Below are 27,355 nucleotides of genomic sequence, written 5' to 3' on the forward strand. Positions count from 1 at the left end.
ACAGCAGACACAACAAGCTTTGGGGGCACTATTCTGAGTGGGAGTTAAGAGAGCTTCCTAAACTCCCTTTCTTATCTAAGAAGCAAAATTGTGAAAGGTAAAAATACAATCTGAAAGAAGGCCTAACAAAACTGCCCTATCATTGCACACACCACCAGCGGGGACTGTGGCAGCAACACTCCTTTAATAATAATAATAATAATAATAATAATAGTAATAATAATAATTTTTATTTATACCCCGCCCTCCCCAGCCAAGGCCGGGCTCAGAGCGGCTTACAAGCAATAATAAAAACAAGTTAAATGATTACAACTTAAAAACAAAATTAAAAAATACAACATTAAAATATTGAAACATTAAAATATTAAAATGTAGCCTCATCGCAGAAGGAGAAGGAAAAGAAAAAATAAAGAGAGGGAGGGAATCAAATTGGCTCCAAGCCAAAGGCCAGGCGGAACAACTCTGTCTTACAGGCCCTGCGGAAAGAAATCAGATCCTGCAGGGCCCTGGTCTCGTGAGGCAGAGCGTTCCACCAGACCGGAGCCAGAGTTGAAAAGGCCCTGGCTCTGGTTGAAGCCAATCTAACTTCCTTAGGGCCCGGGACCACAAGGGTGTTGCTATTTATGGACCTTGAGGCTCTCCGTGGGGCATACCGGGAGAGGCGGTCCCGTAGGTACGAGGGTCCTAGGCCGTGAAGGGCTTTAAAGGTCAAAAGCAGCACCTTAAATCTGATCCTGTACTCCACCGGGAGCCAGTGCAGCTTGAAAAGCACTGGGTAAATATGCTCCCATGGCAGAGACCCCGTGAGGAGTCTCGCTGCAGCATTCTGCACCCGCTGGAGTTTCTGGGACAGCTTCAAGGGCAGCCCCGCGTAGAGCAAATTACAGTAGTCAAGCGTGGAGATGACCATCGCATGGATCACTGTGGCCAGGTCGGGGCGGGAAAGGTAAGGGACCAACTGCTTGATGCGGCAAAGGTGGAAAAATGTCACTTTGGCTGTTGCTGTAATTTGTGCCTCCATGGAAAGGGAGGTGTCAAGGATTACACCCAAACTCTTAACGGAAGGCAATGGCACTAATTGGGCCCCCGCAAGAGAAGGGAGTTGGTCCCTCATCCCCATGCCATCCCGACCCAGCCATAGGACCTCTGTCTTCGAAGGATTTAGTTTCAATCGGCTCCCACGAAACCATCCAGCCACAGCTTCCAAGCATCTGATCAGTGTGTTCGGGGCCGAGTCTGTGTGGCCATCCATCAGCAGATAGAGCTGAGTGTCATCAGCATATTGGTGACAGCCCAGCCCAAAGCTCCGGATAATCTGGGCAAGGGGGCGCATAAAGATGTTAAAAAGCATTGGGGAGAGGATTGCGCCCTGGGGCACTCCACACACCAAGGAGTGGCGCGACAACATTTCCCTCCCTAGTGCCACCCTCTGTCCCCGACCAGAGATAAAAGAGCACAGCCAGTTATGGGCTATGCCCTGTATCCCCACGTCTGCGAGGTGGTGGTCCAGAAGATCATGATCAACCATGTCAAAGGCTGCTGACAAATCTAAAAGGATCACCAGTCCTGACCCGCCTCGATCCAGCTGTCTACGGAGATCGTCTGTTAGGGCAACCAGAGCCATCTCGGTCCCAAAACCAGGACGGAAACCGGACTGAAATGGATCTAAAGCACTCACAAGTAAGGAAGCCATGGGACAGGACTCCTTAAAAAGAAAAATACAAGAAAAGGAGAAAACCCAACCCTTTACTATGCACATGAGATAAACGGGAACAGCATCAGAAAGCCAGTTCGAGCTTTAACTACTGCCCTCAAAGTACTAGGAAGCATATTCAGGCAAGCCTAGAATTAATAGTTCCTGCTTCTTTTGCACCATTGCTCACTTTCATTCTCCACTTCACCTTCAGGAACTTGTTCTTAGAACACAGACACCGGATCATCATTATCAGACACAATGGGGATCCAGAACAAACGGGCCACTTTCCCGTTTGGAATATTGTCATTTCCCCAGACAGCTGCCAACTCCTGTTCAGAACACATTCAGCACTTTAATTACCGCACTGCTATTACTGGGCTTACTCCAGACCGCTGGACAGAACACAGGCGAGGCAATGCAGTTTATTTTAATCCGCGGGTATTGTACATTTTCCTCTCTTCTCTGTACCCTCCACCCCTTGCTTTGCTGTGCCTTTTGCAAAAACACACCCACTTACCCACCCAAAATCATTTTAATGTGCTTTGGCCTTTGTAATTCTTGGTATGGAGACCCCAAAGGGAACAATTCCCCTCCCGCTTGGAGGACCTAACAATTGGGAATCGATCCGTTTGTGCCAAGGTTGGGGATCTGTAACTTTAAGAGCAGCGAGATCACAGGCCATGTGCTCGGTGCGAAACAAAAGCAATAACAAAGAGAGCGGAGGAAGCCTCGTCCTCCGGCCTGCCCCAGCCAAAACGGAAAAACAACGGGAAGGACAAGCAAAAGGCGCACACACAAAGCCCCAATCCTACCTCCTGGTAGCAGATCCCAAGGAGGAACCCCCCCACACACGAAAGTCCCGCAGAAAGAAATCAACCTCCTCGCCGCTATCAGACAAAGGCATCAACAACATCGGAAAGGAGCAGCACGTGTCACTAAAGCAGGAGAGGCTGCCCTCCTCCTCCTCCTCCTCCTCCCTGCCTCAGCTGAACTCCCAGCAAGCCAGCACCACTTACCTCGGAGTCACAATCGCCTCTTCCTTAGCCAGGAGGAAAAAAGGCAGAGGAAACCGGGCCTTTGAGGGGCTTAGGGGCTATTTCGCTATGAGGAACAAGGAAGGTGCCGCTCACCTTCTGCAAGGAAGGGGAGAGGACGACCTTAGTTGCACACACACACACCCCGTCGCTGCAGGTGCAACACACCATCAAAGGCGAGGAAATGCCCCGGGCTGTGTTGGTGTTGGAGGGAAGCCGCAGTTTGCAATACTGGCCCACCCATGCCTCCCCACCCCCCGGAATTGCCGAGCAGCACCCGGACTGGCTTTTTATTTATTTAGTGTGGCTTAAGAGGACTTGATCCCCCGAAGCTTTGCAGCTCAACTGTCCAAGCTGCACGACCACCACCCCCTTCTTCTCTTTCTCTCCTCCCACCCCATGCATCGCCAGCTTGCGGCTGAATGCTTGCAATCACACCCCTCCGCCCCCGGGACCTACCTGCTCCGATGGCTGCTCGGGGTGCAAATGCACCTAAATCACACACACCCCTCTTCTTCTTTTTTGTCTGTTCGTGGGCGCCTGCTCTGGGCTCTGGGCCCGCGCCCCCTCCCCCGCCGCCGCGGCTGTTTCCGGTCGCTTCTTTTGTTTTCTTCTACGCTCGGGGCGAGCGGCGACCCTCCCTGAGCTCCCAGCTGAGCCGGGCGAGGTAGAAAGAGGGTGCCCCTGGCCCCAGGGTCTCTGGCCCTTTAAGAACCGCCCGCGCCGCCAGGGTGTAACAAACGGCGCATTTTATTCACAACATTCGGAGCTGGGAAAGAAGAGAGAGGGAAGAAGAGCGCGCACGCGCGCCGGCCTCCAGCAAGCCGAGGGCGGGAGCGCGGGCCCGGGTTATGGACACGTGACCAGGCGCGCCGCCGCGCCTCCCTCCCCAGCCACAGGCCATCTTTGCGCAGCCGCGCTGCTGTCGCCGGAATCAGCTGCACGCGGCAGCAGCGGGACTTGCAGCTTGAAGAGGAGGTGTTAGGATGGAGCCATGGCAACTGGGGACGGAGCCTGGAACACGTTTGGGATACGGTGTGCCCAAGGTGGGGGCGGGGGCCAGGGAGAGCAGAGCAAGGAAATTCACGGTGCAACTTTATAATAAAGAAAGGAAAGGCGGTGGGACAGGGGTGGACTTTGGTAATATGGCGAGGAACTGTGGCCCACAAAAGTTTACACCACTATAAATTTCCTAGTCTTCTAAGATGCCACAAGACTGTTATACTTCCATAAGAGGCACAGTGGTCACTATCAACCACGCACTAGAGCAGCAAGCTCTAAAGGTCGCAGCTCCTAGGGAATCATTGCATTGGCAATCTGCTACCTCGATTTCTTTGAAGCAAAAAAAGAACAGCAGCAACAAGGTAAGGTGTTACAACTCGGGTAGTCTGAGAAAGAGGAGGAGAACCAGGAGGGATCAGTTGCAGAAACAGTGCATGCAGCCGTCAGATTGTTTTCTGATAGAATGTTCCTCTGAGCAAGTGTAGTAAGCCTCCCTCACAATAAAGATGCTAGTTATCCTGGCAGGCCAGAAAGCATTGTTTGCCAGTGGCCCAAGTACTTTTCTTTTTAGCAGCAAGAACCCATTCTTACCTAGGCTTCGTTGGTACCCTTTGGGCTTTGTCCCCCCCCCCCAGCCAATTGCTTATACCTAATGGGCTGAGCCAGCCCCAATCTACACAACAACACAATACATGTCTGGGGACAAGAGGGTGCACTCCAGCATTAGAGCTGAAACAATTCTCAGAGGGGTTGTCATGTTAGTTTGCTGCAGCAAAAACAGCAAATATTTTTATGGCTCCATAAAGACTTCTAAGAAAATGTCATGGCATAACGATTTGTGAGCTGAAATTGACATATTATGGATAAAGTGTAATCCTCAGTTGCAGGTATATGCCCACATGCTTGTAAGGAGGAAGAATTAAGCAGCGGGGTCAGGAGGAGATGAAATGCAAGAAATATTGATAGTGGTACTTCAATCAGAAGGAGGATTGATGCAAAATAAGCACAGTGCTGTTAAAAGAGATGTGATATGTGGTGAAAAAAAATCACCTTGACAGTGCTGATACACTACATGGGTACACTACACAGTGGGTGACATCCAGCAGTTGTTACACATAAGGGTAGGTCCGCTGATTGATGAGTACTACTTAGATATCACTCAGCGATTGTTGCCTACAAGCACCCCAGCAGGATGCTCCTCTTTTGCATGAGAAATAGTAGAAAGGAGCACCCCAGATTTTATTTGCTGCTGAAAGGAAAGCAACCACTTTGCAAGTATACTTGGTAGGCAGCACACATATTTGCATACTTGAGAGTAAGCTCACTAACTTTGCTTATTTTTCAGTAAACACATGGGATTTGGCTTAATAAAATTTGAGCAGAGGGTGTGTGTTTTTTAAGCCCTCTTATTTGAGAAATCAGATTAACAAGGGTGACTTGACAGTCCTTTTCATTTGCTCTTAGTATTACACCCACTTCTCTAGGGCAGTAAAACTAGCATATATGAGGCAGGAGAAAAGTTGAAAAGGTTGGTGAAGGGTGGCAAAACAGCATTAGGTTACTTTAAAGGGGGGGGCAACCAATGGAACTTCTAGAAATGTAATGCAAATACGAGACAATATACATACAGTGGTGCCTCTGGTTACGTACTTAATACATTACGGAGGTCCGTTCTTAACCTGAAACTATTCTTAACCTGAGGTACCACTTTAGCTAATGGGGCATCCCACTGTTGCCGCTGCACGATTTCTGTTCTCATCCTGGGGCAAAGTTCTTATCCCGAGGTACTACTTCTGGGTTAGCGGAGTCTGTAATCCAAAGTGTGTATCCCGAGGTGTTTGTAACCACTGTATCTGCATGGCATGCACGTACAGGGTAGCAAATACACATTTGCTGCCACATGGTACAAAGCAGCTCCAAGATAGGATGCTTGCATTCTTGACACTAGCATTATTCATCACAATCTGGGACAACTTGAATATTTACTAAGGTGTTCAAGGAGACTGAACACTAAGAAACTATGCACAGCATTGCAAGCCTAGTCCCTACTGGTTACTTTTAAGAACAAGCCAAATAGCTTACGAAACATCAATCAATATGGTATAATCTCACTTTGCAAGCCAATCTAATGGTGCAAGTTTTCTGCAGTGAGAAATCCTACATAATTATATATTGAAAAACTTTGTACAGCAGAAAGCTTGTTGCTGTTGTAAGGGTCCCCCAAATCAAGAACAAAAATAAGTGATGTGGTTTATGTATTATACGCTTTCCTATGGTCAGAAGATGGAAAACCATGTTTTGCATTGAGCAAAGATGTTTGAGAACATAAGAAATTATAAAGTGCCCAGGGTAAAAAAGCTTTTAAAAAGCTGTATGTTGGTATAAAATGGTTAGTGTCAGGATAAAACATAACTGTGATACATTGGGTGCTATTCCACTATGTTTTACTTGGAGTAGAGCTATTGAAATTAATGAACTTAACTTATTCATGTTCATTCATTTTAATGGGTGTACTCTGAACAAAAATCCATTATATTATACTAGACACACAATAGGCCTGCAATCTCCCCCCCACACACACACACACCAAAAAAAAAACCACCACAAAATCCCTGCATGTATTTTGGAAGTCACGCTGGTCAGCATTGAGTACTTCTGCCAAGTTACCTCTATGGCTTGTTTATAATGGTGCATCTCACGGACAAACCAGTCACAATGTTAAATGTGTTTAGATCTGCTTTTAATTATTTGTAGAGCGGTCACAGGGTGGGGATGTCCATCAGACTGCAATGCAAGGATGGGAAAGTCTTTAACTCTCCCCCCCCCCATGAGGTGCCACTGAAACTCATCCCATTATACAGTGAGGAAGCTACCCATGAAAAAGCTCACACCCTGAGGCCAAGAGTAGCTTCAGGGTCTCAGTCCTGGGGGAGGAAGTGTTTAGCTCTCCTCCTTGTACCCCACAGTCTTCCAGCTCTGATCAGAGCGACCTACCTAATATTAAAAGGACAAAAACCAGGCACATTAAATGCTGCCACATATCCAGTGTAATGCCTAGCTTGGCCCTCAAAATTTTCCACCCAGCAATAGAGCATTCTGACTTACTTAACAAGTGGCAGTTTGAACTCGTTTTTGAAAAGTTCCTAACCCTACCACATCTTTTTATGTAACTGTGCGAAGGGGCCCAAGAAGGAAGAAGCCAGACGACAAGAGGTCATGGATGTGTTTCAGAGTTTGTGGTAATTTCCCCCTCATTAATTTCCTCTTAATTAAATGTGAATGCTGGTATGCAGCAAGATTTATAAGCGTAGAGGAGTTTTCAGTGTTCTTTTAGCATTTTCAAATAAACAAGTATGATCTGGTATAATATGCCTAGGGACATTCATGTGTACATCGTTTCTTGCCTGTCTGGGAACCCTCCCCACTTTTATCCCCAAATTTACTGGGGGAATGTGGGGGAAAGGGGTGAAAAGAAAGCCTGTGGTAAGGACCATAGCCACCATTAGCCAGGGTGAGGCAGCCCAACTCAGGCAGAAGATTTGGGAGTAATAAAAAAGGGGGGTAGCAAATTGTCAATTCCTCTGGTTCACAGCCAACAAAACTGTCCCATTCACACAAGGACATCCGCAAATGGAACTTGGTTGGCTACAGCTCTTAATTTACTGCATTTTTATCACCATGAGGTATGCCGTTTGGGATTTTCTGCCTCAGGTATCAAAATGTCTTGGGCTGACTCCAGCTGTGTCAGGTAGCCACCAGCACTGCTGCTTCTAGTACAGACGGTCTAGCAACCTCCCACTATTCAAACAGCAGGCTGTAAACAATTTAAGCTTGCCCTCGCTAATCCCCTTCTGCTGCCCAGGAGCCACCGCCTCCTCATTTTTCAAAGCAAGGCTAAGTCTATGCCACAAGTACCAAAGGGCAGCGACAGTGTTGGTTTTTAAAGTCAACAGGGCTGGGGGACCATATTCAGCTCAAGGGGTGCATTCCCTTGCGTGGATAAGACCAGGGACAACAGCAGACAGAACAGTGGAAGCAGTGCCTTTGTACCGTAGGCGACACTGCAGCCACACAAGAACCAGAAGTCTCTATACATACTTCAGTCTTTCATCCAGGCAAGCAAGAGGAATCAAGAGTTCAAGGACACATTCCAACCAGGCAAAAGCATTCAAGAAGGATGTAGAGCAGGGCTGGAGAAGGGTATGGGGTGGGGGCAGAGAGAGATCCCTGGAGGGCCACATTCAATCCCTGCGCCTGAGCTTCCCCATGCCTGCCTTTAGAATAAGCTAGACACACATCCATATGAATTCTCTCTTTGTTGCAGGAGCAATGCTGCTCATCAGAATCTGTAAAAATAGGAGGAAGGGGGGGGTTGCCTTTGAGAAAACAAATGTGGCGTTGAGGTGTCTTAGCAACTAAGACGTTCATTTTGTTCAACCAAAAAGGATTCTTCTTAGCAAAACAAGAAGGGAAGTCAAATCTAAGAAACCTACACCTAGTTGTTACAGAGGTGGTCAACTTCAGACAGGAGGTTGGAGTTTACATGGGCAAATTGGCTATTGGGGTCTGGGAAGCTCCCTGCATATAGAAAATTTGGTATCGGGAAGATGTCTCTCTCATCTAGGCAGCTCACAACTAGAAGTCTGAAATGGTACATACCAGACAGGTCTAGCACCTCTGTGAGAAATACAACAGTGTTGCAAGCAGGGTTGAAGCAGAATCTTAGGCATATATCCTGCATACTCTACTTCCATTGTGTGCACTGAAGACAACCAGGAATCTCCAAAAGGGGTGTTGCCCCCCCCTTAAAACTGCCATACAATATGATCAAATTTCCCCCCATGACCATTCAGAAATATGGAGAGGACAAGAGATCTCCCACAATCACTATTTTTATCCTTGCTGCACTCCCCATAGGATGAATAGGCAAGATCTGTTAGGGGAGGGAGTTATTTAAATGTTATGCAATTGAGTGACTTCAAAAATTCATCAAAACATAAAAGCCGCAGTTGTCTCCCAACAGGACAGATAACTGAAAATGCAATATATACCTTGGGTAGGCCAAGGTTTTGAAAACGGTATAAGTGCAATTTATTCAGAACAAAAGGCTAAACTAATTGTAAATAATGTGGTGACGGAAGAATTTAGGATAGAAAAAGGGACAAGACAAGGTTGCCCAATTTCCCCATTGCTTTTTATATCGGTCCTGGAGGTTCTGCTGAACATGATTAGAAGGGACCGGTTGGTTAAAGGTATACAGGTAGGAGCCAAAAAGTACAAATTGAGAGCATTTGCAGATGACTTAGTATTGACGTTACAGGAGCCAGAATCTAGTACCAAAAGAGTTTTAGAACTGATTCAAGAATTTGGTCAAGTGGCAGGATTTAAGTTGAATAAGTTAAAGACCAAGGTTTTAGAGAAAAATTTAACACCAATGGAGAGAGAGAGGTTTCAGAATGAGACAGGTTTAACAGTGGTTAAGAAAGTTAAATTCTTGGGGATTAACATGACAGCAAAAAATGGGAATTTATTTAAACATAACTATGAAAAATGCTGGGCTGAAGTGAAAAAAGATTTAAAAATTTGGTCAAATTTGAAGCTTTCACTGCTGGGCCGTATTGCTGCGGTAAAAATGAATGTATTGCCTAGAATGTTGTTTTTGTTTCAAACACTGCAAATTGTGGACAAAATGGACTGTTTCAAGAGGTGGCAGAGAGATATTTCTAAATTTGTCTGGCAGGGCAAGAAGCCTAGAATAAAATTTAAAATATTAACAGATGCAAAGGAACGAGGTGGATTTGCCCTGCCAGACTTTAAACTTTACTATGAATCAGCAGCTTTTTGCTGGTTGAAAGAATGGTTGCTTCTTGAAAACACTGACATTTTGGATCTAGAAGGGTTCAACAATGTATTTGGATGGCATGCATATCTGTGGTATGATAAGGTCAAAGCACATAAAGCATTTAAAAATCACATTGTCAGGAAAGCATTGTTTAATGTCTGGATAAGATACAAGGACTTATTGGAAAATAAAACTCCAAGGTGGCTGTCACCGATGGAAGCAAAAGCTCTGAAAAAGCTCAATATGGAGGCCAAATGGCCGAAATATTGGGAAATTTTGGAACAAGACGGAGATAGACTGAAATTGCAGAGTTTTGAGAAATTAAAAAACAAAGTGCGAGATTGGCTTCATTATTATCAGATAATGGAGGCATATAAGTTGGATAAGAAAATTGGTTTCCAGGTGGAAAAATCAAAATTAGAAACAGAACTATTAGAACCCAAAACTAAGATTTTGTCAAAGATGTATAACTTGCTGTTGAAATGGAATACTCAGGATGAAATGGTGAAATCTGCTATGATTAAATGGGCACAAGATGTCGGACATAACATAATGATGGCTGACTGGGAACAGTTATGGACCACAGGTATGAAGTTTACGGCATGTAATGCCTTAAAAGAGAATATTATGAAAATGATATACAGGTGGTACATGACCCCAGTCAAGCTCGCAAAAATTTATCATTTGCCCGATAACAAATGTTGGAAATGTAAAGAAACTGAAGGTACATTCTTTCACCTTTGGTGGACGTGCCCAAGGATTAAGGCTTTCTGGGAAATGATATACAATGAACTGAAAAAGCTATTTAAATATACCTTCTTGAAAAAACCAGAGGCCTTTCTCCTAGGCATAGTCGGTCAATTGGTGCCAAAGAAGGATAGAACTTTTTTAATGTATGCCACAACAGCAGCAAGAATACTCATTGCAAAGTATTGGAAGACACAAGATCTACCCACTCTGGAAGAATGGCAGATGAAGTTGATGGACTATATGGAACTGGCTGAAATGACTGGCAAAATCCGAGACCAGGGAGAAGAGTCGGTGGAAGAAGATTGGAAGAAGTTCAAAGATTATCTACAGAAATATTGTAAAATTAATGAATGTTAGAACGATGTTGGATAGAAATTAAGTGGTTTCCAGCTGTAATGCTTTAAGGGAATATGAAAAATGGGTTGTTAAGAGGTAAAAATCTAATGTTACTATTTTAAGACCAAAGATTAGGACAAATAAAGAGGGTAAGGATTTGCTGAACCAACAAACTGAACTGGAATACAAAAAAGGGAGGTATGAGGAGGTCCGGGAAACAAGCTAAGGAAAAATAAGCAATGGAAAAATTGAGTGGTTTTTAATTATTTTTATTTTGTATTTTCTTTTTCTTTTTCATTTTCTATTGTAATATTTTAAAAAATCTTAATAAATATCTTATAAAAAAGAAAAAAAAGAAAATGCAATATATACTTTTAAAAAGAGCGATTAATGTATTACTTTGCATGATTTGGAGAAGAGGAAGTGAAAGAAGACTTAGGAACATATTAGATGTCGGCTTCTGTCAGCTTCTTAAGAACAACCTAATTTCACTAGAACATGTAGACAGCCACTACTACTTAAAATGTATATAGCACTTTTCATAAGAATTTAAAGTGTTTCACATCATTGTATTAATACTTGGAGCAGCTGGGTGAAAAAGGCCAGCCTTACTGCCCATATCTTACTAACGCAAGCCTTGGCTAAGGAAAGTGGCTTGCATCCTACACACAAGAAGATGCATGGAGATACTTAAAAAAAAAAATTAATGCAGTAAGTTCCTGGTTATAATAGCTAATTAACATCATGAGCATTTCATCTCCAACACCACTCATGTGGTTTGTTGGTTTTGTAGAAAGTATTTCCATTTGTTTGATATGTTTTGATAACCACAACAGTGAATGGCTTGTGAGGAGAGTTCCCACAGATTTGCTTTGTTTTATTTTTAGAAATGTTCTCCTAGAACATACACTGATAACAAGGAAACAGGTGGCCACATTCCACATAAAATGGGCTCAACTATGAATATAGCCTAGTTCAGGCTTGGCACTAAACCATGATGTAACATTAAAAGTCTCTCTTCCTTCAGTAGGGTCGCAAAGGGTTCAGAAGCCTATGGTCAATCTTAACTGCTGTCAGTTGGAAAAAGCCTGCTTCTTAAACTATGGATTGACGTTGGCTTACTTCATAGCTAAGATCATGGATAGGCAAACTAAGACCCGGGGGCCGGATCCAGCCCAATCGCCTTCAAAATCCAGTCTGTGGACGGTCCAGGAATCTGTGTGTTTTTACATGAGTAGAATGTGCCATTTTATTTCAAATGCATGTCTGGATTAGTTGTGGGGCATAGGAATTCGTTCATTCCCCCCCCCCCAAATATAGTCCAGCCTGCCACATGGTCTGAGGGACAGTAGACCAGCCCCCTGCTGAAAAGGTTTGCTGACCCCTGGGTAAGAGTAACCAACTTTGCCATGTTCAGATGACACAGCAAGCTCTGGAGAATCTAAATGGGAAGTACAAGTTTCTGAACTTATCCTCATGGGAAAAGGAAGAGTGTGCAAGTCCAAAGCTTGCCTAGACTCAGTGTCACCGAAAGCTGAGGATTCTCCTGAAGACCTTTTTTATGCCAACAGGCTCATGCAGCTGATTACATTTTTTTCAATAGCCAGTCATTTTAATGCCCATTTTACAGCGTTTTCACTGTGTTTTATTGTACACCACAGTGATATTTTGTATGTGTTGGCAGTATATCAATATGTTTGAAAATATAAATAAATATTAGGGACAGCAATGTTAACAGCACACCACGCAGCAAAAGTGGGTATCATGGATTTTTACCTAAATAACAATAATTACAGAGATATGGCCCGTTCCCTCTGAGCAACTTGGAAAATATTGTCCCTAAAAGCTAGCGCTTAACTACAGAAAGGGTGTGACCCACTTGACGTTCACTACTGTCCGACCTAAGCAAGGTTGTCACCTGGCCAGTTTGAGACCGCGAGACAGAGTATGGAAAGAATTGCAATGCTAGGGGCAGTACCTGCCACAGATGGAGGTGATATCAAGGTGTATGAACTACAGAAGTAACAATATTGAGACTATTTCTAAATATGTAAATGCCAGTACATAAGGACAGAAGAAAACACTTCAGTACCAACAGCCAGCTCACGAAGCTATTCATAGGAAAAGCTTTCAGTCATTATCATCTGTGCAGGAGCTGTAACACCTTCGTTTTTGCGGACACCTTTTCACCTATCACAAAAAAGAAGCAAACTCACTTTTGAACCCCAATATGCTTAAACATGACTGTTAAACAGACTTATTATTTCAATCCTGCTATTGTACAAAAGTGTATTCTAACTAGCTTACAAAACAAAGACTATGATATATCTAGATTAAATACAAAAGCCTGAAAAACACCAAAGTACAAAATCAGCTATTAACAACTAAGGCATTAAATAACAAAAGACAGACAGCAAACTTCAGACAGTCTGGATCCTGGTGGTGTGATAACTGGGCAAAATGCACATTTGGATGGGGTCTTGCTTTTTCCTGAAAGAGCAGGTTTCTGGGTGCTCCCAAATCCACCTAGTTACTGACCTCAGTAACTAGGAGTGCCTTTTATCACCTTTGATTGATAAAACAGCTATGGCCATTTCTGGACCATGGCAGCCTACCACTGTCATCCATGCACTGATAACCTCCTGGCTGGATTACTGCAATGCACTGGGGGGGGGGGCAGCCCTTGAGGTGGTCCAGAAGCTGCAGCTAGTGCAAAATGCAGCAGCTTGACTGTTCACTTGGGCAAGAGGTTGTCACCATATTACCCAACTCTTGAAAGATTTGCACAGGCTGCCAATTAGCTTCTGGGTCAAGTTCAAGGTGTTGGTTTTGATGTACAAAGCCCTACATAGCCTAGGACCAGGATACCTGAAATATCATCTCACCACTTATGTGCCCAATAGATCACTGTGCTCTGCAAGCAGGAGCCTCCTGCAGATACCATCTTATCAAGAGGTCCATTCTGCATAATATAGGATTATTATGCCTTTCGTTTTGTGGCAACTTCCCTTTGGACTTCCCTCCCCTTGAGGAATATGATACAATTACAATCTCTGTTGTCTTTTTCTAGTGCCTACTGAAGACTTTCCTCTTGCAACAAATCTTTTAAGCCAAGATCTTCCCCAGTCTTCATCTGTACTGGAATAGTTTGGATTCCTTTGGGAGAATGATTGGGATATAACAACATAAATAAATAAAATAACCCCAGAAAACTGCATACAGCAATCAGTTTACAAAGCTGGAGTACATACTCAGCCTCTCTTAACAAAAAACACAACTAGTCTACACACAGCAATGGGAACTCTCCTTATGTCCTTTTATGCAGCATTCATGATTTTTTGGGGCTCATCACAGTATTGGCGTGGTTTAAACTTGGTCCCAAATTCAGTACTATTTGTGCCCGCAGAAGTTTTGGGGTGATCATACTGCTTCGTTTCCAATTGGAAAGCTTCCTGCTGAATTCCTATAATTTTTCATACTACAGATGTTTCAGGGTTGGGTGGTTTTTTGGGGGGTGGGGGGAGGTTATCCACATTTGTTGCACTATAGCTCAATAAGTGTTCCCCTTCCAGATGCCAATAATGTGTAACATTAGGGAAACATCACAGAATAAAGTTGAACAATGTATGGACAGTCTAGTATAAACCTACAGTTAAAGCACTATTGTTGCACAATACGCCCTCAAAAAACCCACCAAACCCACAGTGCCAGACAAGCAGATTTTTCTTAAGAGGATAAGAAGTGCCTTGCTAGATCAAATCAAGGTCTACCTAGACTAGCATTCTTTGCAAGCATCCTGGCAATCAGGCACTATCTGATCCACCAAAGGAAACCAGATCCATCTTCCATGCCAATCATAGAATTGTAGAGTTGGAAGGGACCCTAAGGATCATCGAGTCTAGGAATGGCCAAACTTGGCCTTCCAGATATCTTGAGACTACAACTCCCATCATCCCTACTTAACAGGACCAGTGGTCAGGGATGATGGGAACTGTAGTCCCAGAGCATCTAGAGGGTGAAGTTTGGTCATGCCTGATCTAGTCCAACCCCCTGCAATGCAGGAATATGCATCTGTCCCATACAGGGATTGAACCTGCAACCTTGGAGTTATTAGCACCATGCTCTGACCAACTGAGCTATCCAGCATCCTAATATATATATCAGTTTTCAAGAATCCACTGTTAACGAACTGAGCAGACCCCCCTCTTCCCATAGCAATTATACAAACACTCTGTAAAGCAAGAATATGCATCTCAGTTTCCTCAGCAGATAGAAATAGAAGTCACTCGGTTCTAACTTTCCCTGAACACAACCTCCTTAGGAGACCATCTGCTGCAGCAGACATGTGCCACTTCCCATGACCCAGGTATAAGGCCAGTTCACCAAAAGGATTAGACTGTTTGGATTCCATCAGCATTTCTTAAGAATTCTCTGATCTAACATGGTTTCTATTTAAGCTCTGAGTTCACAGAGGAAATGTTCAGCCCAATCTCTCCCTTACTTCAGCAAAAAACAATTTATACCAGAACCTCTCCATGGTCAAAAGTATGTTATTGCTCCTAATTAAATGCGGGTGGTGGGAAATTATTTTTGTTTTTGCCCTCAAACATGGAGGTCTCCTCCTCCTGTTCCTATGTGTCATGCAAGTCAACATTTATCCAATGCATTTTATTGCTTGATAAGAAATTGTTGTTATTATTATTATTTATACCGCACCCATCTGGCTGGGCTTCCCCAGCCACTCTGGGCGGCTTCCAACAAAATATTAAAATACAGTAATCCATCAAACATTAAAAGCTTCCCTAAACAGGGCTGCCTTCAGATGTCTTCTAAAAGTCTGGTAGTTGTTGTTCTCTTTGATATCTGGTGGGAGGGCGTTCCACAGGGCAGGTGCCACTACCAAGAAGGCCCTCTGCCTGGTTCCCTGTAACTTGGCTTCTGGCAGTAAGGGAACCGCCAGAAGGTCCTCGGCGCTGGACCTCAGTGTCCGGGTAGAACAATGGGGGTGGAGACGCTCCTTCAGGTATACTGGACCAAGGCCGTTTAGGGCTTTAAAGGTCTTTGAATTGTGCTCGGAAACGCTTGAAGACTTAGCAAGTCACTACATAGTGTGGGGACTATAAAAGGACAGCCAATTCTTGGGTTTTACATCAGAAGGACCTTCCAATAGATAACCTAGATGCTTTGTGGCAAGCAGAGTCCTTAAAGGAATACAGAAGAGGTACCCCAAGTTGGGCTGCATAAATTCTGTGCAGGCACAGGGAAACCTATGTGATACAGAGCACAAAATTCCAGCTTTTTAAAAAATCGGTAAGTCAAAAGACAAACGTTGGGGACGGCAAGGATAGATTTGAAAAGGAGGTGGGGAAACCTAGCGTAAGAACAATTGAGAAGTTGATTGCTAGTTCCCTGTTCAAAACACATCTTAATCAGTAAATGTGACAAGCAAGGAAAGTTTATATGCCCCTATTAACATGTATCCCCATGACTGGGAGACTAAGCTCTTCAAGACTGACAGTGATTTGCTCCAATCAAAAATGTTCTTGCACAACTTGCATTAATTGTATGATGACTACAGATGACAATTACAAATAAGGAAGTGAGGGGAGGGGGTCCCATAAGCGTTGGGCAGCTTCAAAACATTCTCCTGGAGGTTTGGGTAAGTTCTAACTTGACATTTTTGCATGCCTCTTCAGTCTCCCATGAACAGGAGAAATGGGACAAATTAAACAAAATATAATGTAAATGCGCTCAATATTATTTTCCTTATGCAGGTTGCAGGGTTTGGGCTTTTTCTACATGAAAGCTGGGAAACCTTGCCACATAATTACTATTTTTTTTAAGTGCACACAGCCTTCACATTTAAAAAGGAGAAAAGTGTAAACATTTATCCTGGAACTCTTGCAGTTCACTAGTTTAATAGAGGATCCTGCCTATGCCAAGTAGTTCTTATTCCAGCAAAGCAGTGGGATGTGTCAGAATAACTAAAGGAAATCAGAAAACTGGCTTTCATTAGTCAAGGCCCAGTGCAAACAGGGTGGCATCTGCTGGTGTTATTTGCCAAGCACATGGGCTCACGGTAGCCAGCATATCTCAACAGCAACCATCCACGTTTCTAGGCTTCTTTAACCATCCCACACTCATCGCTCTTCCAACGGGTTCATAAAACGGGGCTAATCGAATCTCTCTTTAAAACTCCCTTCCACTTAATACCAAGAAATCCACTGTCTCATCCTGCACTGCACCCCCCTCTCTCGTTAGCAAGGCTTTGGGCTTTACTGCCCAATCAATTCCCTGCAGTGGGGCAGCATCTGTCACAGGCAAAGGGAACAAGGCAGCCTCAAGGAGCAAGCATTGCCCCTGCACAAGCCTCAGATCCTCTCCGCCTCCCCTCCCCTGCTCTTGTTTGTTATTACACATTGCCTGAAAATGGGAGCCATAAACTATGTCGTTCAGCAGCAGCTGCTGAAGGGAGCGTCACTTCTACCGCCGTTTTTTACAAGCCAGATTTAGTGCCCAATGAAAGGGGAGACTGTGCCATTTATCTTTTTATCAGACTTCAGCATTAAAGGGGTGGGGAATACCAAAGCAACAAGCTCCACCACCACCATCTCCAGCATTCCTCCTCGGCTAAAGCAAGTTGTGCTCTAACAAGTAGGGGACACGTAACCCCCTCCCCAGATCATCCACTGACAACCTAATGCCCGCCAGATGTTATGGACCACAGCCGTGCTGGCTGGGGCTGATGCAAGTTGGGATTCCAAAACATTTGGAGAGCACCAGGTTGGCAAATGCTGTAATTGATGAATGGAGTCATAAGCTATACATGGAATGGTGCATGGGGGTGAACCGTGAATCCAGACACTTCCTCCAATTGCATCTGGAATATTTAAACGTGAACTCTAAATATGCCACACCCCATCATTTTCTGTAGGTGGCCGGAGGGATCATATGAGTATGGTCTGCTCACATGAACTCAAGTTCATATGGCAAGGTTTGTGCACAGCGGGGTGGGTATATGAGCCAAAGGCTCACTCTCCTCCCCTCCCCATCCCATCTACATAGCCAGACCATCTGCAACCCAACGCCAATATGGACTATCAATACAGTTGCTCAGAGGATACAATACTACTCTGCTCTTCTCATAGGAACAGTGGGATACAAATGTAGCAAATAAATTAAGTTTAACCAGCCTTCCCAGACCTGGTGCCCTCCAGATATTTTGTACTACAACTCCAATAATCTTGGACCACTGGCCACATGTGACTAAGGCTGATGAGACTTGTAGTCCAAAACTGGAGAGCACCAGGTGGGAAAAGACTGATCTACCTAATAGCGTAATATATTAAGGCTCTTCCTCCCACATCCTTTGTAGTCAGACACCTAGCAGCAAGGGGCTTCTCCAAACACTTGTATTATTAGCCCGTTGAGAAAGCACTTTCCTTTGACAAGTGCATATACCACACCTTCGCCCAGGTAATTTAAATAAGGCCAGAGCACAAAGGCTATTGTTGGCTACCTTCACATGTTCCCAAACTGCTGGAAAGCCAAACCTGGAGGGGCACAGCCAATGCAGCTAAGGAACAAACTGTGCCTGACTATTGGGAAAGAAGGGACAATGAAGTTGACATCATGGTACACAGCAACTATCACTAGATGGGAGGATGGGAGGGGAAGAAGGGAGTGCAGCGTAGGGGACAGTTTTCCTGGCACTTAAACTCACTGACACAGCATTGCTGTGGACATGCAAATAAGACTTAGGAGAGCTAGGCCCATAGGGACTGGGTACACATCCTGTACAGGATGTGATGTGTACATGCTGTACTGGCACATGCCAAATGAAGGGGAGAAACTCAAGATGAATGCACACTCACCTGCCAGTTCAAACCAGCCTTCTAGACAGGCAGGCCCTGAGAAAATACAGAGCGCATTTGCACAGACTATCTGAAATATTGAACGCCTTGCACAGCGCTGACATGACAAGTGTGCTAGCTTCTTTCCATATTGTGCCACATTTGTTGTGCATGACAAAGTTCAGAAGGGACGTGGTCTCTCTCGGGACAGAAGAGGATGAAGAAGCTACGGTCCCTCCAGAGATTGTTGGACTCCCATCAGCCTCAGCCTGAATGGTCAATGGTCAAGGATTATGGAACTCGAGTCCAACAACCTCAGGAGAATCAAAGATTGACCATCCCTGTGCCATAACCACTAAGCACTCTCCACAGCCCGCATTGTGGGTAAGGCTGAGGGTGGCATACAAGGGGCCCATATGGCTGCCAACACTGAAAGGATGCAGTCTATCATGAAAACAACAAAAACAACAAAAGCCACAGCTGTGCTGTTAAGAAGGAGCATTTCTGAAATATCCCTATCAAGCAACAGGAGGCTCAGCTCTGTTTGGCATTTCCTCCAAGAGGTCTCCTGTTAGGCTGTGCAGTAAAGTTCTCACAGCTCTTTCCATTCACTGCCTCTCCCATCAGGACTGGCAACAGAGATGAGAATTGCAGGCAATTCTATCAGGTGTCTCCTGGGAACTACGGTAAGTAACCTACTATCTTGAACCAGGCTGAAGCAAATCATTCCCCATTCAGTTACCGTGCCAGCAGTCGCCCCACAGTTGTTATAAATCATGCCTGGATTTCCCCTGTCCATTCCACAACCTCTCTGTTTCTTCCAACAAAGGCTTCCTTAAGGCTTTCCACAACTTCGGAAGACCGGTAGACACATATACACACAAGAAACCAAGAGAGGCCTGTTACACTTTTAAAGACCAACAACTTTATTGTTGTATAAACTTCTGTGGGCTGCAGTCCACTTCATTCAATGCATAAAGTTTTCTTTTTAAGGAGACAGAAAAATAAGAATTACTTTTTAAGCTAAAAACCAGGAGCAAACAATAACAAAAGGTCCAGATTCCGACTTTGATGGGTGGCATCCTGAAATCAAGCAGCCAAAGATGACATATAATAAAGCTCAGGGACAGGCAGTGGGCGCTATTTGTATTTTAGCTTCTGCTATGAACCCAGTCTTATTATTTTAATTATGATGTGCCTAATTACCCACATAGCACTACAAAGCCACCAGAACCCAGAACACTCACCCTCTGAGTAGAGCTGACAAAGTGCAGAACTGCAGCTGCTTTCCCTATTTTGCTTGACTGGCAGTGGGGTCAAATGACAAAACATTTCTTCCTAAGTGCTCTATTACAGTAGTGTAAAGCACATTTGCACTAAGGTACTTGAGAGCAAAGCATAAATCTATTCCTCATCTCCACCTAGAGAGCCATAAAGGTATTGCTTGCCAACGGTCAGTACTTTCTGGGATGGATCTAGGGCCATGGCCAATCATTTGCTCCACGACATGGGGGTAACCGGCTGGTTTATCACCCCATGGCAATGAACAGTGGCAGCACATTGCTCTCATGTCATTTGATTGATGGTCAGGAAAAAACAGCATCTCTGTTGAGCAAAGGCAATTGCCAAGTTGCCATGGGGCAACAGATTTCCACTGTGTTATGCAATAGAGCAATAGGGCTAGCCTTAGCAGGGGATTAATTCCTCAGGTAACGTCCCCATACTTTGTGGGCGTTACCTTAGCCTGGTATGTTGTGAGTGGGAAAGAATTCAGAACATGGTGGGTGTTGTGGGAGGGAGGTAGAACGCCATACAGACAGGTACAAAATATGAGCTGGTCTATGGTAGAGATGGAAAGGCCATCAATCAAACGATGCTAACAGATACACCAAGCAACTCCTGGTCCACGTTCCAGGCCATAACTTAACTGCTCATGTATTTTCACTGAATGCAGAATTAGTACTTCAAACAACAGATTCTACATCATGTATATCCCTGATGAGTTATGATATAGGACTTGCTAAAATAAACCAGGTATTGTTAGACTACCACTCGCCTCAGCCTCAGGCAGCATGACGTATATAATCAGGGATGGTGGAGTTACAAGCCCCATTCTTGATCTAAACAAACAACAACAGTTTCAAGATAGGAAACCTTTTAGCACTTTCTTATGATCTGTATCTTTAGTATCACAGGGTGGATAAGAGGGGGAGGAAAGGACTGAGTGTAGGCATTTGACATTTTCTTGATGCTGACAAAACTTCTTGCAATGCACTTAGCTAAATCTAGAACAGTTTGTGTGGTACTGTTTGTGTGGAAAGTCTGTTTGCTGGCCTGCCTTCTGCACTGTGTGTGGTCACTTAGAAATTTATAAGATCAAGCAAGCCCCAAAATATAGACTTGGCCTTTTGTATGTGCAAGTAAGACCAAAGTCATTATTATGTCAAGACCTCGCTATCACACAGCTAGTTTTCAAGGCAGGATTTTTTAATACACGTGATTCAGAGCTGCCCTCTATGCAGTCATTTCATCTAAGAGTTGCTTATTTTTTAAAGATTTTTTTTTCAAATAATATTTTTTCAAGCATCAAAAGAATCTTATTTACAGATCACTTCCTAGCCAAAATTCTTGGAACTGTTGATAACATGCTACCATGTCAAACCACAATCATTAAAGAGTAAAATCCAACAAAAGAGATATGATTATTATTTTTTCCCTTTAGAAGTGCAACAACTGATACTAACTCAGGATGAGACCCGGCCAGGCAAACGTTCTCTGGAAAAAATATTATTGTTGCTGTGGCATGTTTTGCATATTACTATGCCAGCTTTATAGCAGTATTTTGCTGTTTAGCTTGTTTTATTTATTTAAAAGGTTATATATCCTGCCTCTTTTTCTAAACAAAGCGAACACGCAACAACAACCAGGATGCCTAGCAAACATGAAACAATGAAAGCACTCAACAACCAACACAATGGCCCACAAACCCAATTTGCCAAACCCCCCAAAAGTCTTGATAGAAAAGATGGTTTTCACTAATGTCAAAAGCACAGCAGTTAATAAGCCAGACATTCCACATCCCTACAGAAGACATTGCCCAACAAAGGTGCCACAACGGGTTAAGACACTACGAAACTAAAGGGGGGGGTGTTTATTTGGGGGGTGAAAGCCGCACATTTATCTAAGCATGTGAGGAGATGCACACAGGAAAAGCCAATCCTTAACATTTTGGGGGGAAAGCACAGATCAAAACCAATTTACTTCTCTTTTGTAGGTTTACCTATGTGCTCACTTAGTCATATTCCACTTCATATATCTCAGTGACAAAGTGAGCTCTGACCCACAAAAAGACTTGTGTCACAATAAGTTTGTTAGTCTTTATGATGTCTCAGGAGTCTCTGTTCATTTTGCTGCAATGGATTAACCCAGCTACTCCTCTGCAAATTCTCGCAAAATATGGCAAGGCCTCACTGCTGCCAAATGATGCACAACCGAACAACAGAGAAATATTGAACAAACCACTTTACTGTCACGAGGGGAATTTCAACCAGTATGCCTTTGGCTTTTCCACAGCATGCTCAACTTTCTATCTAGTACAGGGATGGGGAACCTGCAGCCCTCCAGATGTTGCTGGACTACAGTTTCCTGACCATTGGTCCCTGATGGCTGGACTGGTGGGAGCTATAGTCCAACAACATCTGGCGGGGCACAGATTAACCACCCAATTCTAGGATGCCCAGTATCTTGCCACTAGTCTTCTTGTGTCATATCAAAACTTACACAGTTCTACTATTCCCATTTTTATCTCTTCCATATTTTCTCAAAGCCTGACACAGGTCACCATACGAGGTGGGGGGGGACAAAGTACAGAATTGGAAGTGGGTAAGCACAAGGGGGATCCTCTTTCCTAAAACACAGCAATGATACCGTCTTTGTAATTGCAACGTATGATTCTGTGCCAACCAACTCCTTGGTGATTTATTCATGGGGGGGAACTGTAATTACTAGTCACATTCTGCTCCTTTTTTTTTTTTTTTTTTTTTTGGCATGCATGCAGTTTATTTTTTTAAAACATAATAATATGTATAGCAGTGCTATACATATTCGAAAAATAATAACAAGACGAACATCAAATGAGAGATTTTGGTACAGCCTCCTGATTATGCACCTGAGCTGCTCTGTACCTTGGCTTCCTGTTACCTTGGCTTCAGTATAGGAGTGAAGAGCTGAGATACTTATTTAAGGAGAGGACTTTGCCAAAGCCATTACTGCTGCTTTCACTGGGAGAAATAGAGGGTTAAAGAGCCCAGCACCTGGTATGCTAGTGAATCAGTGAGCAAGGCCAATGTTGCTGACCCTTCAGCCCTTGCTCAGTTGAAAATATGGCCCCCATTAAAAAACAACAACACTTGCCAACCAGGAATCTATAAAATACAACAGCAACCACCTCGAACTACAAATCCCATCATGCAACAGCTCTCACTCTTTGCCAGAAGAGTAGAATATGAGGTTCTGTTAACTTGTGCCCGTTAAGAAGAAAAGCTACGTCTATATGATGCAGTACAGAAGGAAGGCAAAAGCATTTGCACGTTTGCCAGTATCCAAGAGGAAAAGGGGGTGGGGAGGCAGAGCTAAACGTTTCTCAAAGTCCAGAAGAGACTTCATTGCATCAGTTCATTAGTGTTAACATAGACAAAGGTACCAAATGCGCACAGCCCTGACCTCATAAGTCACTCTAACAGCGTATAAATAAATGAAAGACGTGTCTGTAAGGGAGTCCTTTCCTGCGGTGTTTTACCATCTACTACACACACATACAGGGTGGTGGTGTACAAAAACTTTACTGGCACCGATCCCCACCCCCTGCCCGACCCCAGTAGTCACGCCAAGAGTTCACACTTACTGAAAAGCCTTCTAAGTGATCCCAGTGAGATCTGCAGCCAAGAGCCAAGCTATGCATTGCGTTAAATCGTTAAAGTGGGTGGTGGTGGGAATTTCACAGTGGCGGTCCATGCCACGCCCAACACAATAGGCCCCTTGAGTGCGCTTGACATTACTGGGTCGCCCGACACCATATCCAGGCGCGACTAATCGCCCCTCCTCCGTCGCCCAAATGACCAAGGCAGGTCCCCGCCGCCACTCCAGGCCCCAGCGCAACTCCAGGCGGTCCCTACGCCCTCCCTAAACACAACAGCCCTTCCGCTAGGCAGCCACGACGTTCCCGCTGCTCCCCCGGCCTAGACGCTGCAACAAGCAACAGCCTCTCCTGCAGCCAGGGAATCTGCAAAGGACATCTCCAGGGATCTTAAGTAATCGGCCAATGCATGCGTTCGGAGCGGGGTGGAGGTGGAGAGGGAAGACAACGACACGGCCCCATAATTCTCTCGCCGTATGTCCCAATCCGTCCCCCCAGAACAAAGGAGCCTGCTGCCGCTCCGGCTCCCTAGCAGCCTACGCTGCACAATACTCAAGCGCCAGAGGCAAGCCGCCCCGGGAATGGGGGAACGCCCTCCTCTCTTCGCCCCCCAACAAGCCCCCGCGGAAAGGAACTGCTCCCTACATCACCCCTGCAAACGGGACCCGCCCTTCGGGCCCCGATCGCCGGGGTAAGCGCGCCCGCGGCTCCCGATCCGGTTCTGCCTATGGCTCGGCTCTCCCGCTTCCACACCCCCGGTTACAAGGAGAGAGAGAGAGAGAGCGCGTTCACACGCACACACCGGCTCCGTCCATTCCGCCGCTCCCCAGTGCAAGCGGCTCCTGCAGTTACCTCCGCTTCCTCCCGCAGCCTCCGCCTCCCAGCTGCCTCATCCCCGGCCAGCCGCCTGCCTCTCCCGGCGAGGATTGCGAAAGAAGCCCGCGAATCACCGCCGGCCTTGCAGGTGCAGAGCGCCCGCCCCGCTTGACCGCCCGCTTACCTGACGGCACCCGAGCCTCCTCTCCGCCGCCGCCGACTCAGCCACCTCGCATAGCCGGGCGCTGGGAGCCCCGCGGGCTCAGTCCTCCTCCTCGGAGGTCCCGGCTCGGGCCCGTCCTCTCGGATCCGCCTCCTGCTCGCCACCGCGCGCTTCGGCTTCCCAGCCCCTTCCCCCCAGACAGCTCCCCCGATGGAACCGGCCGCTGTGCTCAGCTCGTCGAAGAGGAGGAGGAGGAGGAGAAGCGGCAGCGAGGGCAGCAGCAGCAGCAGCAGCAGCCTCCCCCTCCCGAGGAAGTGGGCTCGTCCGCAGCGGTCTCCATCTGCACCTACGGGCAAGGGAGAGAGAGAAGCACGGGTAGAAGACCGTATTGCTCCTAAAAGCCTCGGTCCCTCGGCGCCTCCGGAGGGCTTCCGACGGCTGCGCCCGTAATGCGCCAAAAGCACGCGCCTCTCGATCTGCGGGAGTGGAGGGATTGCTCGCTGGGCACCAGCGGGAATGCTATGGAGCGCGCCGGAAAAGGAGACGGCCGTGGAGAGCAGGAGAAGTCTCGAAAGCGCCGGCGGGCGGGAGAGAGCGCATTTCAAGGCCGCTTAGCTCTGCTCTCTCGCGGGCAGCCTAGTGCAATTGCTCTCGGTGAAATGGGCCTGAGGAAGGCGCCACAGCCCTCGCCTCTCCGTTTAGGGTTCTTCTAGGACGGACTGTCCCGCCTAGGCGTTTAAGGGGAGCGTTCCCAGCAGCCATTTACCGGGCCCAAATGCCGCCATTAAAAACACACCACCGCCTGCTTGCTGGTGCGCCAGGTATTAAAGGCACAAAAAAGCAGGGGGCGGGGGTGGAGAGAAGTACATTGAAAAGTTGGCTGCCCTTCCCTCAGCGGGGCAGAATTCAAGGGGTTCCTCCTGGCTAATGGTGAAAAACCTCTGAGGTGAACCTCCTCTGCAGCTGCCCACCCGCCCAATTCCAGGCCTTTGGGACATGGTGACTTCAGCTGTGGGGGTGACTTCTGCCCCCCCCCTCGTTTCCTCATTGGAACCTCCAAATAAGCGAATGGAATAAGATTCCTTTCTCTTCAGTACATAGAGGGCTATGTGATATGTGAATGTGCATGCACAACATTCCCTTTTGCCTGTTTTCGAAAGGAGTTGCCCAATGAGGATTTCACCTCATTAGTCTTTGGTTTTAGGCCCTTAAAGTTGTAAGCGTCTGTGAGTCTGAGCATGGCGGCCTTCTGAAGAGGGAATTTCTCTGTTTATATACAGTGTGATTAAGTGGCCTGCTACTAGCAGGAGGTAGATGTTTGTCCCCCTCAGCTAGGGCAATGGTGGGGAGGGGGAGAACTATGTTTGCAAGTATCTCATGGTGAAACCCTGATTGCTTGCCCTAGTGGCTGTCTCTAGCCTATTTAAACATTTCAGCTGCATGTTTGGGCCACCTTTGTTGAGGGAGATGGTCATAGGATCATAGAATTGTAGAGTTGGAAGAGATCACAAGCAGGGCTTGAACCCACAACCCTGAGATTAAGAGTCCCATGCTCTACTGGCACAACTATCCCGGAGTGTTAAAATGTCATATGAATAAATTCATACAACAATATAGAGAGCTTGTTTACTGTGGGGTTATTAATATTAATATTATATATTCCCCTTATGAGTTAGAAGCCATGTGCTTTCTGACAAGGATAAAGATACAGCTGATGCCTCAAAGAAGCCACTCTGAGCGGTTTGCCCAATACAGTGAGCAGCCCATCGCACATGCTATCCACTGCCACCATGTGCCCATGAGGGGACATTGCAGCACAGTTTTCCATCCCCAAGCAGAGGATGCTTTGATCAGGGGTGAGCCTACTAGGAAGATCAGAACAAGATGAGATCAGAGGCTCCCATTGGTCAAGGTGTGAATAACGGGGCCAATGTGGTCTGTCATATCAGATATCTTGTGTCACAACAGAGTAGCACTAGGTAAAAATAATACAGTGGTACCTCTGGTTGTGAACAGGATCCGTTCCGGAGGCCCGTTCGCAACATGAAAAGAACGCAACCCGCAGCGGCGCGTCTGTGCACGTGCGGGTTGTGATTCGCTGCTTCTGCACATGGCATCATTTTGCATGCCTGCGCATGCATGAGCAGCAAAACTGGAAGTAACCCTTTCTGGTACTTCTGGGTTGCTGCGGGACGTAACCTGAAAGAACGTAACATGAAGCGGACGTAACATGAGGTATGACTGTACAGGCTAGTTCCGGAAAGTTACATTGAGTTAAACAGTTACAAATACCTAAAGAGTTACATTCCTAAACAGTACTACTTTAATTTCCTAAATAGTACTATTTTAATTAATGTGGAAGCAAGCCCCTCTTAAATGAATGGGATTTACTTTTGAGAATACATTTATTTAATAACTACTTTAAAGATTTCTTACCTACCCTTCAGCATAAGATCACAGGGTATGTTACTACCATATCACCTTAAAATACAATGAAACAGTTCAAAGCAAACCAAATAATGTACATCAGACAACAGCAGTGGTCCCACAAAAATCACAAACATCTTAGCTATCCAAGACACACCCGCTGTTCGTGTCTGTCATTCCTTTATTGCTGAAAGACAATATGATGCAATTGCAGAGAGACATGCCAAATCAAACATTTGGCATGAATTGAGTGATTTTAATACTGATTTTATTGTTATTTTACTCTTTTTGTAAATTGCTCTGGGAATTGTTTGACTGAAGGCTTGTATCTAAATGTAACAAAAGTATGTATGTATGTATGTATGGGCAGGCATTTCAAATCAGATGCCAGGGAAGGGCTACATGGGTGAGTGGCAGAGCTTTGCATACAGGTGGTCTTGGGTTCATTTCCTGCCATCTCCAATTAAAGGAACATTATTTAGGTGACAGACTGAGAAAGACCTCTGCTGGAGATCATGATT

The 27,355-nt window shown here is 45.4% G+C and overlaps 1 protein-coding gene across 4 annotated transcripts in view; it reads right to left on the reverse strand.

Annotated features, from left to right (window-relative positions):
* The window catches only part of RNF44 (ring finger protein 44), a 64,296-nt gene extending 38,834 nt beyond the window's left edge, over positions 1-25,462 (reverse strand). For 2 of the 4 annotated variants that reach the window (XR_013981140.1, XM_080988554.1), the window contains exon 1: positions 24,429-25,462. The gene's annotated coding sequence lies outside the window, so the exon portion shown is untranslated. Of the gene's footprint in view, positions 1-2,712; positions 2,830-3,189; positions 3,549-24,428 lie in introns of those variants that run through there. The other 2 variants (XM_080988555.1, XM_080988556.1) reach the window with 2 other exon arrangements.
* Positions 25,463-27,355: the final 1,893 nt, after the last annotated feature.

The sequence above is a fragment of the Podarcis pityusensis genome, assembly GCF_964106645.2.
Source record: "Podarcis pityusensis genome assembly, chromosome: 2".
Lineage (NCBI taxonomy): Eukaryota > Metazoa > Chordata > Lepidosauria > Squamata > Lacertidae > Podarcis > Podarcis pityusensis.